The sequence below is a fragment of the Pholcus phalangioides genome, unplaced genomic scaffold, assembly GCF_987345545.1.
Source record: "Pholcus phalangioides strain wild (caught in Gottingen) unplaced genomic scaffold, Ppha-v1.0 ptg000011l_1, whole genome shotgun sequence".
NCBI lineage: Eukaryota > Metazoa > Arthropoda > Arachnida > Araneae > Pholcidae > Pholcus > Pholcus phalangioides.
In genome coordinates, this window is record NW_028301604.1 from 1,030,907 (window position 1) to 1,031,796 (window position 890).

Consider the following 890-nt stretch of genomic DNA (forward strand, 5'->3'; position numbering starts at 1 on the left):
TTTTTCTCACAATCGTCTGTTCATGCCAGATAAATATTTATTACATACAAGGTGTCCTAATGCAGCCTTTATGTCATCAAACGTTTATCGTAGTGGTATGGTTCCAGTTTAAAAAAATTCGCTGAGATATTTGAATTCCCAAAATCAGAAACAAAACAACAGCGTAAACTAATGGACAATTCTGATTTCCTTCATTTATGCTGTGCTTTCCCAACTCTTCTCCAATTTTGGAATTCAAATATTTCTGCGAATATTGCACTTAGAAACATAGAACTTTTTTTGTTTGCCTCTGGAGAGACAGGGCAACAACTTTGTAACTGGAAATTAATTAAATTAAAACCCATGCCTCCCTACCAAAAACAGTTGATGAGATAAAGGCCACATTAAGACACCCTAGGAAGTATGTCTCTAGGATTAACGGTTCGCCAGTAAAATGCTATTGCTCTTGTTTGCTATGTACCCTGTATATCAGTCATTTTCTTACATTTCACCTCCTCCCTCTGGTGGCTGTCCGTGTGTCACCTGGTACTAATATATTTTAACTCTTCATACAATATCATCCTGCTCATGTCACATTTTCAAGACCTTCATGGTGTGATCGTAATCAGACTTTACGTTTTCATAAAATCCTGTGCTGTGACTATAAAACAAGATTTGAAGGCATATACAGTACATGTGTACCAGTCTAAAATTGTACTTGGTAGCTTCTCCCAAAGGTGTGTAAAGATGCATATAAGTACAATGACTACAGTTATTGAATATTCAAGCTAAAGTTTTTTTTCGTTTTCCAGACATGCCAACATTGACTTGAAGCTTGTAACATAACCATAGTAAAATTAAAAGAAAACTCAAAATTTAATTTTTTTAAAGTTCATTCAAATATAGCACCT